Genomic DNA, 15,171 nt, shown 5'->3' with positions numbered 1-15,171 from the left:
TGATAACTGATAGGAATGTTTCCGAGTACAGGCTTTCGTGTTGCAGGCAGCATGGATTCCAGAGAAAATCTTGAAAGGTACAATCTAAAATGTGCTATATAACAGAGGATTTAAAAGCAGCTATACTAAGAAAAAGAATTATGAATTAATTGTAAACTGTATGTTTCTGTTACTGTGTTGTGATTGTTCTGTGTTTGTCTGTTCGTTCAATGTCAATGTATATTGTGATACCTCCGGATGGTAAATATAAATTACTAGAAATCTTTAAAAGAGCTCTATCCAAATGGCCAAAAATTAAATAAGCACTTATATTAATACTTAAGTTTATTATATCAATACATGAGCTTAAATGTTAATAAAATATCTACAATAATAGAAATTGTAAGTCTTGATTGACAAGATTAACTGTACGTCTTCATAAAAGGTTGTTCTTGCCCAGATTAAAATGAATAACTTATTTTTCTTCACAGGATAATATAAAGAATGTAAAGCTTAAATGAATATTAAAAAAGGTTAAAAGTTTGTGAAAATGCTAACTGAAATGTAATAAGTTTTGCAAAAAGGCGTATTTTGTCCTAAAGTAAAATAGCTAATTTTTCATGAACTCTTGAAACTTAATTTGCAGATGGCAAGCTGTAAAAGGTATTGTGATAACTTTAAGTAAGGGAATGTGTTCTATAAACATAAAATTTGTCTTCAATAGTCTATATGGTTATAAATAAAAGGTTTAATAAAGCATTGTTTACATTAAAGTATTAAATGGCTAATTCCTAAAGGTCATTCTTAAATATATATAAAACTGAATTGATGATGATAATAATAAAGGGTAATTTTATAACAGGAAAGATTGGCAGCAACCAGCCTCCCCTGCCAACTTACTTCTAGGAAACTGTTTCTAATATTGCATGCTACTAAGTATTTAAAGAAAAGTTCATTATTTTAACAAACTTGTTTAATGTTCACAGTATTGTTATAAGAGGTTTGCTTGATAACTTTGATGTAGGCTATATGGAATGTGTTTTTATTATTAAGGAAACAGAAAATAATTTTGTCCTGAAATAAAATAATTGACTATTGGAAAAAGTAGAGTATAGGATGAAACCTGAGTGAATGCTAAAACTGCAGAAGATTAATGGACAAAGAATTTTTACAGTTAAAGTTAAATAAAATTTAATGGGTCTATCTATAAAATTTTACAGGCTTTGGTGTCGGGTAGTATGCTGATGCAAAGTTGAAAATTTTTGTTCTTTCTCAAGGCCTCTACCATTAATCTGTTTTAGTAAAAGTTCTTATCCTCAGTCAGTATACAAAGAGAGTCTGTCTTATGTTTCTTGTGCTTATCGTTTCCTCGGTGTTCCAAGAAAGAAAGCTTTATCTCTTAAAGGAACATAACGTTCAAAACTGCTTTCTCAAGACCTAATCCTGAACAGTGGCCTTTTGTTCCAAACTAATTGTAGGAGATTTGTTCTTTTACCTTGAAAGAAAAATTAAAGTAATAATTAAGTTCATTTAATATGTTATAAGCTAAATAAAGGTGTTTTACAGTGTTATAAAATTAACAACTTTTTCTTCCCTTAAACCCTCTATTAATTAAAGTCGTATGGATAAAAAGTTTCTATGAATGCTTAAAAGTATATAAAGTTACCAATATTTCAGCATAATATTAAAGAAAAGTACAATATGGTTAATTATAGTTTTAATTATTATAAAAGAGTATATGTCACAAAAACAACCCCTTACCATAGATTAAAGTAACAACACTAGTGTGCAGCAATCCCAAATACTGCTAGTTTGTTGCAAAAAGTTAAAGTCCAGCTGTGTTGCTATCACTTTGTTTTAAAACTTGCTGAGACTCTCTTTAGTGTCTTACACAAATCAAGCCAACTGCATTCCTTTATCTGTAAAGAACCCAACAATAAACTTTTGCAGTGCTTTTCAAGGCTATGTGCATAGCCCAACCATCTTGTACAGTATTTACTAATAGTAATAGTAATGAAAAAGCAGCATTAAAAAAAAAAAAAAAACAGCATGTGTTACTTTCCAAAAAGAACAGGTTTAGCCAACTCCTTATTCATCTGCTCAATGCACGGAGCTTTGAGCCATCATTAAAGTTTTACAAATGTTTTAAGAGTCCTTGAATATTGTCTCTGATTCTGAATATGTATGCCTTACTGACAAGCACACCACTGCCCTTTTCTCTGAAAACCCCCGTGCTCAAATTCTTCTAGAAATCTTCCACGGGACCTTTAACTGCCATTACCCCCCCACACACAAGTTGCTCCAGGGCCTCACAAGGCTCCCCCTCTCCCCACTATACCACCCTTTCCCTGGCTCCAAGCCTCTCTCCAACTCCACTACTGTCTTCACGGACACCTCTAAGACCAAGTTTACTTATATTGCCTACTCTCCCAGCCGTGACTTGCCAACCATTTACTGCCAAACCCATCCCGGATCGGTTCAGGTGGGCGAGCTACTAGCCATCCTCACTGCCTTCCAACATCACGGCAATGAGCCCGTCAACATCTTCACTGATAGTCAGTACGCCCTGCAAGTTTGTTCAGTTATTGCCCAAGCTGTTTTCTTTCCACGTGACACACCCATTGATCAAGCACTCCGTGCCTTGCAGCGAGAGCTCAAGCTCCGCACACAGCCATAGTACATTTCTCATATTCGCAGCCATTCAGGGCTGCCCGGGCCTCTAGCCACAGGCAATTCTGCTGCCGACCAAACCGTCTCCACCCATACAATAGCCACTGTCGGAGACTTGGTCAATCAAGCCAAACTTCTCCATTCTAAGTTCCACTTTTCAGCAGCCTCACTTCAACGTCTTTTGCCGGGCCTCCCCAAGGAAACGTGCAAGCATTTGGTGCGCGCCTGTAAAACATGCGCCCCCTTCTTGCCGCTTGGACCGTTGCAGCCACAAGGGGTCAACCCCCGCGGCCTCAAGCCAAACTCCCGATGGCAAATAGACATCACCCATGTGCCATCATTTGGGCGCCTCAAGTATGTCCATGTCACAGTCGACACCTTTTCTCACCTTTGCTACGCTGTCCCCTTACCGGGAGAAACAGCCAAGCATTGCATTAAAGCATTGCGGCAAGCCATCTTACTCATGGGGGTTCCTTGGGATGTTAAAACCAATAATAGGCCTGAGTATCGCAGCTCCTCATTCGCTGCATTTCTCCAGCTCTACAACATTACTCACCGCTTCGGCATTCCATACAACCCCCAGGGGCAGGCTATAGTAGAACGCATCCACCGCCAGCTCAAAGTGCAAATTCAATGAGAGAAGGATCTACGCCCACATAGTCAACCAGGCGACATTATCACTGCCTGCCTCATTCACATAAACCTCCTCTCCTTTGATAAAAACAGTCTTTCCCCCTCCATAAGCATTGGGGCCCCTCCTACGCACCAACAGTTGCCCCGATGGTGTTTTGGAAGGACCCAGAAACAAACAATTGGCAGGGACCCAGTCCCCTTCTCACCCAAGGCAGAGGGTTTGCTTGTGTCTTTCCAGAAAATGCCTCCCAGCCGCTCTGGATCCCCGAAAAAAACGTCAAACCCGCCACCGGCCAGCAGCAGGTTCCAACGATGGATGATGAGAGCACTCGCCCATCGGATGGAGAGGCTAAATATGGCCACAGATCTAGCCCATGACACCCTCCTCCTTGGACAGCTAGTACAGCTTGCTGTCTGCGCCTTAGCTTCAAACAAAAAACCTAAAAATCTACACTCTCTCCTGCTTTTCATGTTAGCTCTGCTCCCCTCCACTACGGACCAGGCTAGTATAAGCCATCGGCCCTTTAACTGGACACTCTCTCTTTGGCAGCAGGAAAAGCTCCTCGCTAATAACATTACTGCGGGTGCTCCCTCCTTCACAGTGCACATATGTAATCTCGCCAATCTTCCTGTCATCAGTTCCCTCGTAGACGTTACACACAAGACTCACCGGTGTTGATACAGCTCACTTACAGGCCTTGACGGCCCCTATAATCATGAAGTCTCAGGCTTCTATATTTGTCCTTCCACGGCCAGAGGCTGCTATGACCCAGCACACTATTACTGCCCCTCCTGGGGGTGCAAAACCATGGCCCACGGATGGTCGGGAGCTCCCAATAGGGACCCCTACCTCTCCCTTTCTTTTAAGGATAAAAGTCACAGGAGCAGCATTAAGCCCTACTGGAGCAGCATTACGCTCACTGTCAAAAACCCTGAAAATGCAGGCTGGCTACAGGGCCGCACCTGGGGAGCCCGACTTTACATGAGCAGGTATGATTACAGTGCCTTTTTCATTATAAAGAAAAATTCAATCCACACACAATCCGCCGCCGTGGGCCCAAATCAAGTTCTCAATCCTCCCCACACATGGCCTCCCCCTCCACCCTCTGTTTCTCCTTCTTCTCCCGCTACCACCTTAAATCCTTCCATCACTAGGTATCCTCCCCACCGCCAAACCCTGCCACCCCCCAACCCTCTTGTAGCCCTCCTCAACGCATCATTTATCTCCTTAAACTTATCCCAGCCCAACCTTACACAACGTTGCTGGCTCTGCTTCTCTGCTGCGGCTCCCTTCTATGAAGCCATAGCTACCAACAGCGCCTATCGCACCTCCCCAGACTCCACTGGTACCTCTTGCAATTGGAACCAAACAAAAAGAGGACTCACCCTCCGATCAGTTTCCCAGACTGGACTCTGTATAATGAAAATCGGCGGCAAAGTTCTCCCCTCTATGCAGTCCCTCTGCAGCCTAACTCACACCCCTAATGCAGCTGCTAAGTTCCTAATTCCCCTTAATAATACCAAATGGCTATGTTCTTCCTCCGGCCTCACTCCATGTCTCAATGTTCAAACCCTTAACTCCACCAGCAACACCTGTGTGCTCATACTCATTGCCCCCTGTGTTCTCTTTTATACTGATAACCAATTCTTTGACTCCTGGCAGCACTTCAGCTCCCCGCAGCACGAGCAGAAACAGGAAGTCTTCACCGCCATCACAATTGCCACCCTTCTAGGTCTTGCCGGCGCAGCCACTGGAGCTGCAGCTCTCAGCCTCCAAGATAATTCCTTTTCAACCCTTAGGCAAGCTGTCGATGCAGACATCGCCCGCCTTGAGACTTCCATGGCCCACCTTGAAACATCTCTCAACTCCCTGTCCGAGGTCGTTCTCCAAAACCACAGGGGCCTAAAAGAGGGGGCTCTGCGCAGCATTAGGAGAAAAATGCTGCTTCTATGCTAACCACTCTGGCCTCATTCGAGATAACCTCGCACAAGTTAGGGAGGGCCTCCACAAGAGAAAGCAGGAACGTGAAGCCGGATGGTCTTTCTCTTGGGGGCTGCCCAATGGAATCCTTTCTTACTTTCTCCCCTTTCTAGGCCTGCTCCTCACCCTTGTCCTCCTATTAGCCCTAGGACCCTGGATCATCAGGCGAATTGTCCGGCTTGTCAAAAATCAAGTTAACTCTGTCCTTAGTAAGCCGATCCAGGTCCGGTACCAGGGAATCCGCACCACCGATGAAGACGCACCAGGAGTCTCCATTAATTGCTGTCCTCCCCAAATGGCCAGCCGCCTCTCAATGCACCCAAGCCCCAGCTCCCCTGCCCCTACCCCTTCTCACCGCCCATCCTAACCCCTTACCCTTACCCTTTCCCCTCCCCCACCCTGTTTATCTAAGGCCGCCAACATTCCATCGAGGCGCTGGACTGGTTAGCCAATGACGGGCAACGGGATCGGCCCGCCAGTCAACCTAAGGCAGGGACACGGCCTTTTGCTGCCGCGCTTCCCCATGACGGGTAAGACTGGCCACCTGTGTGGCATGGGTATTGCCCGGCTGGGCACAATCCCGACCTAAGACAGGCACAGTCCCCCTCCCTCCTCAAATCAAGCTTTTCGGAGGAGCTTAATAAAAACCAAGGGGGAAATGTGGGAGGAAGGGCGCCCGGCTTGCCACAGTAGCAAACGGTGCGGCAAGAAGTGATACCGCCTCTGCCCACTGGGCCTAGATAAGGTGACCATGCCTGACTAGGCCTTTGAGGCTAACGGCTGGCCGGTGCTGCCCTCCCCCTTTTTATCTCCCGCCTAGCCCAACATCCGGCCAGCTCTCACTCCCCCTTTCCCCTTCCCTATTCCAAACCTCTCAGCCAGCCCTCTGCCTAGCAACCGCTTACAATCACCTATCAGGAAGCCGTACCCGCCCGCACCTATCAAATCCCTCCACGCAGTCCCTAACCCTATAAAGCTGTGTCCCCTTCCGCAATAAACCGGACTTGCGCACAGACCTGGTCTCCACGGCTTTCTTCCTCCCCTTGCCATGCGTCCTCCATGCCTGAGAGCCCCTCTGAGGCTGTCTGCCGCAGCCTCAGACGCTGCTGTGGTCTAGCCTGACCCCTCCAGACACCCCCGTCAGCATCGGGGTGCAAGCCGCCCCAGCCGCAGGGGCCTCCCCCAGGCCCAAGGATGCAGGCAGGTACATGCATGGAGGCGGTTGTTGGGGTGCCCAAATGACTCTTCTGAGTCAATGAACCTTGAGGTGAAAGAGTTAGACTGACCAGACCCAAGTAGAGGACACATAACCTTTGACCATGGTAAAAGTGTAGAAGTTTCCATCTCCCCCACATCATCACCCCCTTAGCTCTCCAGCTGATATCCATGCCCTGTCATTCGAATCCCTTCATCAAAAATGCCAGTGATTCCCCTGTTTCCTTATCCCTTCACCGAGTCGTGCGGGCTCACCTGTAACTCTGGTCACCAGAATGGGGTTCGGTGGGAGCACCCAGCAACAAAACCCTGCTGGTTATTCACACCTGCAGCCTTGGCACACTCTTTGAGGGGTGCTCCCCAGCAAAGCCTACCTCTTCTCAAAACTCCTATGTGTCCCCTAGTCTCCCTCCTCTAACCCACTCAGCCAATGACCTGGTTTATTTTCCACTGAGAGATACAAGAATTCAGAAAGAAACTCCCACCCCTTCTGTCCACCTTTGCTACCTTCCCTTCTACCAGGAGGTAGAGTACAATGGATGGTGTGTCCTGCTCTCCAGAAAGCTCTGTCACTCTGCTTGAGCTCTGGATTCTAGACAATGTCACCTCCAAGGGTGTGTCCATTATCACTTATTCTGCTTGCATCCTAAATTATCACTTCATTCTGTGCTATTTGAATATTCTCATCAGAATAAAAACATACTCTAGCTTTCCCTAACTTAAATATATTCTCCTCCAGCTATGAAACTATGCCCCTTCTCATCATTTTGGCAAAGCTGGCCACCGTTTTTCTTCAATAACTTCACAACTGGACTTCCATCCTCACTTGCAAAGGTCTCTTCTGGTTTTTGCCTTATTTAATTTCTTGGTAACATTCCTCCTTGAAATGTATTATTCTCATGGCTATATATTCTAGGTTATTCTTTATAGCCCAGGTAATGACATAATATCCAGAGGCACCTGGAAACAGCATCTCCAGCCTGTCCTCTCTCTGGAACTCCAACTTACCAACACACCCTAAAAGCAGTCTTCATCTACCCCTTGTAGCAGTACCTACGCCATGCCTCCTTGAAATTATTCCACCTCTAGGCACAAGAGGATGGCATTCCCAGCCTGTGGTCTGCTGCATTCAGTCCATAGGACTGAATTTGGGCTGATAGGAAGACAAGCAGAAGAGGGCATCACTGCCACTTCCAGCCAAAGGCACATACACATCAGTGCACCACTTCTACTGGTCTTCCTCTAACATGCCACTGTGGGACCACTTGTCAAGAGGGAAGAGCCACAAATGGTAACACCCTGGATCTTTGAGTCATGCCTTGGAGCTGAGTTTCCCTGAAGAGTTCACTCATGGTAGACTTGGTTCAAGACAAATTAAATCACTGATACAGGGAAGCGGACTTGGCTCAACAGATAGAGCATCCATCTACCACATGGGAGGTCCATGGTGCAAACCCAGGGCCTCCTTGATTCTTGGTGAGCTGGCCCACATGCAGTGCTGATGCGTGCAAGGAGTGCCATGCCACACAGGGCTGTCACTCACATAGGGGAGCCCCATGCACAAGGAGAGAGCCCCGTAAGGTGAGCTGCCCAGTGCAAAAGAAAGTTCAACCTGGCCAGGAATGGTGCAACACATGGAGAGCTGACACAAGAAGATGACACAACAAAGAAGAGACACAGATTCCAGGTGCTACTGACAAAAATAGAAGCAGACACAGAAGAACACACAGTGAATGATACAGAGAGGAGACAACTGGGGGGAAGGAGAGAGAAATAAATTTTTTAAAATCTCTAAAAATAATAATAGTAATAAAATAATAAATCACTGATACAGCATTTTGTGATCCTTTCAGATCCCATCTTCTGCCCTTCTTACAGTCTTCCCCATCTTATCAAATGGCACCAAAATCAAACCACTTCTTAATAAAATATCCAAGGGTTACATCACACTCTCCTCATTTCTACACCCACTAATCCCAAGCCATCAAGTCCTGCCCATTCCCACCTACTTCTCCTGGCCACCTCCTCCCTTGCTAAACTATTTGACAGCCTCCTCGCTGGTCTCCTTGCCTCCATTCTTTTCCACACCTCTGCAATCCACTAGCAGACAGTCTACAAATCAATCAATTTATCCTTTCATTCATCTACAGGAAAAAGATTCAATGAATATGAAATCAAATTCATTTGTCCCAGGCCCCAAAACTTCCTACAAGGTGGCCCCCACCTTGTAGAAGTTCTCAGACTTTTTCCTTAAGTCTCCTGAGCCATGCTAGCAGGGTACAATCTGGATACGGCAGCTTCTGAGCTGAGGAAGCTGAGCTCCCAGGTGTGGAAAATAGTCACCTAAGGCCATCAAGCCACAATTAAAATAGCAATCAAGTGCTGAAACCCTTACTGTGATGGTGTGAGCCAGAGGCTCACAAGGGGAAAGGTTCTGGCTTACCTGTTCCCTTTCCCTCTTGAATAGGACTGGGTTGGATGGGGAGGTGGGGGGGGGTGCTGAGTCCTTGACTGCAGCTCCCACCGGAGAAGCCAAGGGCTGGCTGTGCACAAGTCTGGTGTGGGGAAGGCAGCGCTGCCAGGTGTGACCCCCAGGTAAAAGCCTCTGGGATCAGAGGGACCCCAAATCTGGGCAGTCCTGGACTCTCTTCAGTCCAGAAAGAGGATGTGGGCTCTGCCAGAATCCTCTCAGCAAGAATCGGATGCAGCAGATGGTCTAAAAAGATTCTGGGAGTGAAAAATCACCACACCCCAGGGAAGACCCTCCCAGGGGGGCATAGTGTCAGGAAAACCTAACTGTAAATGTTAGAAGGGGAGCCTGATCACCTCCCAAGAGGACCCCAGTACCTCCAGAAATTCAGGGGAAAGTCATCTTCTCCAGGTCTGAAAGGAAAGAGGAAAAAAAAAAAAAAAAGAAACCTGATGTTTAGGTTCAGCTAACTGCAATTAGCATCTGGTTCCACCTTCACTAAGATAGTGGAGGTTTGATTACAGTGGGGAAAACGTTGATGGGTTTAAGTCTAAATGCATCCTGAAAATTGGTCTGGATTTGGAAAATCTTGGTTACAGGAAAATTGTTTGGTTTTTATACTACAGCTTGATCTGAGTATAAGTTCACACAGTGAAAAAGTTTAGCCAGAAATAAATCTTTGTTTTGGTGCTGAGTTGCAAATAAGCTTGCTCTGTAAACAGCAAGGGTAAACAGAAAGTCCTATTAAAGGTTTGGTTTGAAAGTTCCCCTCTTCCAGGAAGCGGATTTGGCCCAAGGATAGGGTGTCTGCTTACCACATGCGAGGTCCATGGTTCACACCCCAGGCCTCCTTGACCCATGTGGAGCTGGCCCATGTGCAGTGCTGATGCACGCAAGGAGTGCCATGCCACACAGGGGAGCCCTACATGTAAGGAGTGTGCCCCATAAGGAGAGCTGCCCAGTGCAAAAGAAAGTGCAGCCTGCCTTAGAATGGGGACCACACAGGGAGAGCTGACAAAACAAGATGACACAATGAAAAGAAACACAGATTCCTGGTCCCGCTGATAAGGATAGAAGCAGTCACAGAAGAACACACAGTGAATGGACACAGAGAGCAGACAACTGGGAGAGAAATAAATTAAAAATCTTAAAAAAAAAAAAAAAAGAAAGAAAGTTCCTTATTCCTAGGATTACAGTGGTTGCTCAGGGGCAGCCGAGCCGGAGGAATAAAGTTGTGGGTCAGATTGATGTGCTTTGTGCTTCTGTCTCTGTTGTTCAGAATGTTTTCATGCCTCTGGACAATGATGCTGAATTGTGTAATTGTGTGAAGTAGTGAACTTTGGTTAACCTGGAGCCCTCCCTTGTCACTGGCAAAGGAGTGAAATGATTGTAATTTATAAAGCAAAACCATGGAGTCTGAATGTGCACACGCTCTGCTCTCTTGCCTCTGGGTCCGTTCGATTTGCTGGGGCTCGGGGGTCATCTGTGTCTACACCATGCACCCTAGTTTATTGGAGCTGGCCCCAGTCAGGATGGCTGGTGGAACAATGGCTTGAATCATGACCCTGCCAGGACAGGGGTCCCCGGGAAGGCACCAAGCCTGGAAAGTTTTCTCAAGCCATTTTAGCAGGCTGGAACTTGCTGCCATTACCTTCTCCCTCCTCCTCCCTTAGGAAGATGCATGACAGCAGTGGAAAGCCAGGGGCTGGCCTCTCCCAGTAAGTCCATACCTTCAACTTGTAAGCCACATTCCCATCTGATCATGCCCAGCTGCCTAGGACGGGGGAGATGGAGGGGTGCTGAACAGAACCCGGATGAATGCAATAAAAATTCCTCTCCCAGGGTTTCACAGCCAAAATACATTTGCAAAATTAACTTCTGCCCAGATTCTGCCTCTCTGAATTTCTCTTCGCATGTCTCTGTAAAAATGCTTTGAAATGTTTTGAAAACTGTAAAACTGGTAAAATACCTTTGTCCAGAGAAAAAACTATTGCCTAGAACAAGAAACCTCTAATTACTTAATAGCCCTTTTAATAGTTTAGCTGGGAAACTGTCTGACAATAGTCATAAAAACTGCAAAGGAAAAGAACAATTTGGCTTGGCAACATCATGCTAAATTTAATCAGCCTATCTCCCAATACCCCGGAAATGCTAAAGATAAAAAAATAATAATTCTTCCATTTTAATCTGTATTTAACTTTATGTTCAACTTTAAAATCTATGCTGAACCTTGTCAGTTTGCCTGGTCCTAGAAAATAAAATTTAAAGTTCACTTGTTGAATAACAGTAAAAAAGTAGCTGGACTCAGATGTGATCTTTGTCCACAAGCCTCTCCTGTTACTTTTACCCGATCTGCATTTGGTGCTGGGTTTAATGTATACCCAGGGGACCTGAATCTCTGGACTGACCATGTGATAGCCAGGCCCTGAGCCTCGACAGACTTGCAACTCCTACACTCCTATACTCTGGTTTATTGGACTTACCCCACTCAGCTAACATGAAGGTGAAGAAGGTCAACCACCACACCAGGGAGACAAAAGTGCCTACAACTGAAAGCAGGATAATTGCATCCAGCATCCATGTGGAATCTAAGCCCCCTCATGATATAGATTTGGAGTGGACACAACCATTCCAGGGTCCACAGGATGGAGGAACAGACTATGGATTAGAGCAGACTTACTGATTTTCTATTCATGAAATATTGTGATTAGTAATCAAAGAAAATATGGCATTGGTGTGGAGAAAGTGGCCATGGTGACTGCTGGGGGTAGGGAGTGGGAGGAAGAGATGTGATGTGGGGGCATTTTTGGGGCTTGGAGTTGTTCTGGGTGGTGCTGTGGGGAGTTACTGGACATCGTATGTCCTCCCATGGCCCACTGGTTGGACTGTGGGAGAGTGTGGGCTATGGTGTGGACCAGTGACCATGAGGTGCAGTGGTGCTCAGAGATGTATTCACCAAGTGCAATGAATGTCTCATGATGATGGAGGAGGTTGTTGTTATGGGGGGAGGAGTGGGGTGAGAAGGGTCGGGGGTATATGGGGACCTCATATTTTTTTAATGTAACATTAAAAAAATAAATAAAGGCAAAAAAAAAAAGTAACCAAGAAATGAATTTTTAAATACCAATACTGTCTTGCTGGTAAATTTAATGCATAACTCACGAATGAAATTTATTCAGTTACTAGAAAAGCAAAAAACTTCACAAGGTTGTCACTAATAAAATTCTTGTGACTTAATTAATAAATTCACCTTAAGGTAAAAACTTACTAAAAACTGTAACTAAAAATTAAAATCATTTTATAAGTACCTATATATATATAAATGTATAACTAAACTGCTATAGTGGAGTAAATATAACCTAAATTTCAGCTATTTTAATAGTAATATTAAATTAATTTACCTCTGTTTATGGCTACTTCAAGGTTATCTAGTGCGTATTATAATAATAGTAATCATAACTCAAACTTATCTTATAGTTATTTTATAACTAATTTAACCCTTAAACTTCAACTATTGTGATAGTAATTATAAACTGCATTTGCCTTTGCTTATGGTTCCTGCAGTTCTGGCCCACCCCTTGACAATTCAACTTGATAATTAGACTATGGGAAACTTATAGTTGGATTTAGAAAAGTTTTATGTATATCACTTTTCTGTCATTCTAAATAATTTTGTTCTTCGCATTTCTTTACCCTTTTAAAGGGAAAGTTGTCTTTTTCCTTGACCTTTCCCAATACTATAAATTAATTCTGTTTGGCCATTTCCACGAGGAATCAGAAATAAGTGTTGCCAAGTTTTCCAAAAGTAAGCAGTGCTCTTCCCAGTGTACGAGGCCTTTCCTTTGCCCAAAAGGCCTTACTAAGCAACCCCCATTGTTCAGGCTGTCTCAGAAGGAAGTGAGTCAGAGCTACCAGATTTCTTTTCAGTCTAAGCAGAAGCTCCAAATGCTTGCCAGGTTCCTCCAAACAATGTAACCAGGAAAACCAGTGAGAAGATTATACTCTGGATTAGCCAGCAAAGAAAAAAAGTTTTAAACAACTAAGTGGTGTTTCTGTATCAAACTATGCATGCCTGCCTATTTGCTCAAATTGCTGAAGTTAAATATGCAGTTATATAAGTAATATATATATATTCCTAAAACCCAAATTGAACTAGGTGGTATTAAAAAATCATATGGAAATCTGAATACAAAAACTATTGGAAAAGTTATAAAAATCCTTATTAAGTTACAATTGGAACAAATTACGTAATTGCTTTATATTCCAAAGCCTAAAAATCAGTATGCTTTAAAAATTATTCACAGTTTTAAAATGATCAAAAACAGAAGATTTTAAGCCCCTGTACAGAAAAAGAAAACAACATTCTTTGTTTAAAAAATAACAATTTCAATTTGTTTAGCTTAAGAATTATGTCTTTGGTTCATGGGATACCAGGTTAATAAGTTTACATTATATATATGGAATCTTTAAAATAATAAAAGCTGTAAGCTCATGTTTAATAAAATTAAATTAAATATAGGCCTGCTTTCCCTTAAATGCACAAAGTAAATCCCATTGCTTACTAATTGTAATCTAAGGTAAATTTGCCAGTCTGTAATTGTTGTCAATTGTAAAGAGTTTATAAAAACATCTTCCCAACTGAAGCATTTAAATGGCTCTAGTTCTAAGGGCCATTATTAACTAGAAGCCTGGATTAATATGAACAGCAATAAGTAACTTCATAGCAATGAAACCTGTCTGAAAGTCACCTCGATGTGCATATTCAAGTAGTAATAATAAAAGTTTCCTCTATTCCATTGGGAATCTTCTGTTTTAATTTTACCAATAAAAATAGGTTTACTTCCACTGCTAAATTAAAATGCCTGCTAATTAATGTCTTTAAGATAAAAGTGTAAAAGCAAAAAGCAAAGGGGAAGCGGGCATAGCTCAACTGATAGAGCATCCATCTACCATACAGAAGGTCCAGGGTTCGATCCCCAGGGCCTTCTGACCTGTGTGGAGCTGGCCCATGTGCAGTGCTGCTACGTGCAAGGAGTGCCATGCCACACAGGGATGTCCCCATGTAGGGGTGCCCCATGCCCAAGGAGTGTACCCTGTAAGGAGAGCCACCCAGTGTGACAAAAGGACAGCCCACCCAGAAGTGGCACCACACACACACAGAGGTGACACAGCAAGATGACACAACAAAAAAGAGATGCAGTTTCCCAGTGCTACCAGATAATGCAAGCAGATGCAGAAGCAATGGACACAGAGAGCAGACAACCAGGGGAAAGGGAAGAGAAATAAATGAAAATAGATTTTGTTTTTAAAAAGTAAAAAGCAAAATACTAAAAAGTTAAGTTCATTTAATATGTAACACATTGCGTTGAAAATGTTTAAAAGGTATATAAAAATCAAGAAATAAACTTGAGCATTGTCAAACTCTCTTTTACATTCAAAACAGGCCTTGAATACATTGTAGGTTGCCTCTCCATATGAGTTATTGGCTAGTTTGGTCACTGACCCCTAAAACAATAAAAATATCTATGACTTCTCTGGCTGTGCTTCTGAAGTGGATGGAAACTGCTTTGCAGTTTCAACCTCCTGCAGCAGCCAGCAGTGGCTCAGTACAGCCAAATGTGCAATGGGCATCATCTTCAGACTGGCACTGTTTCAGAGTGCCAGAATGCACTAGGCACCAGGCCAGTGAAATGTACTCCCTAGTTTCTCTCTAGAGTCAACAGTACTGCTTCTGTGCAGAACATACGAAGTGGAACAATAAATACCAGAATACTGTAAGTAGAACTTGAAACACAATTGACCTTATGGTCTGCTCCCAGGGAGAGAAAACATGCGAAGTATTGCAAACCTGAAACTTAAAACTATTAATTGAAGCTCAAAACCCTTATGCATTAAGTAACCACCATCTTGGCTGAAAACAGTGGAGTCAACAACCCTTTTAATCTAAAGGCCACCAAACTAACTTGGGGGCAGCCTCTCACAGCTAAGTACCTAAATTGTTATCTATTACAATTTCTCTCTGAGGGTTAACCAAGAACTTAAAATACATATATACTGTTCGCCACCAACTTTTAAAAGAGGTGCCATCTTTACGGGCACCTAACCTTTTCTACCTCTGTAATCCAGTGTACTCTTAAAAAAAAAAGTATTCTAATTAAATTTGTTTCTTTCAGAATGAGCATCTTATTAGCCAGTTTCATACAAAATGCCAGATCCATCTTCC

This window comes from Dasypus novemcinctus, chromosome 6 (assembly GCF_030445035.2).
Source record: "Dasypus novemcinctus isolate mDasNov1 chromosome 6, mDasNov1.1.hap2, whole genome shotgun sequence".
In the NCBI taxonomy this organism is placed as follows: domain Eukaryota; kingdom Metazoa; phylum Chordata; class Mammalia; order Cingulata; family Dasypodidae; genus Dasypus; species Dasypus novemcinctus.
Note: the sequence above shows the minus strand (reverse complement) of the source record.